Below are 408 nucleotides of genomic sequence, written 5' to 3'. Positions count from 1 at the left end.
AGAATATTTGCCTGAAGATCAAGAGCATATTGCAGTTGAAGGAGTTCTTTCTAAAGTGTTGGCTCATCCGAATGATACAATTGAAAAGGTCTTTGGTGCTAATAATGTAGGGTGTGTGCATGATTTTAGTAGTATTGTATATTCGGTAGGATTTGATAAATCTAAACATGTGTTTTGAGTTTGCAACTGGTGGAGTCTCCAACATATCTCAGCAACATATGATATATTTAGAAAAGTGGGTTGAAAATTAAAAAAAAAAAGGGCAGATGAATATGAAGAAACCAAAATTCAGTTAGTAGTTCTGTATAAATTTTTGTTATCAAAATATGATGAAGTGTCTACTCTATTCAGTGACATGCCACACATTTAATTGGTGTATTTGATAAGTATTAGTTGAAAATTTAGGTA

This window comes from Arachis ipaensis, chromosome B09 (assembly GCF_000816755.2).
Source record: "Arachis ipaensis cultivar K30076 chromosome B09, Araip1.1, whole genome shotgun sequence".
Classification (NCBI taxonomy): domain Eukaryota; kingdom Viridiplantae; phylum Streptophyta; class Magnoliopsida; order Fabales; family Fabaceae; genus Arachis; species Arachis ipaensis.
The sequence above is the reverse complement of the archived record's forward strand: the minus strand, read 5'-3'. Positions refer to the sequence as shown.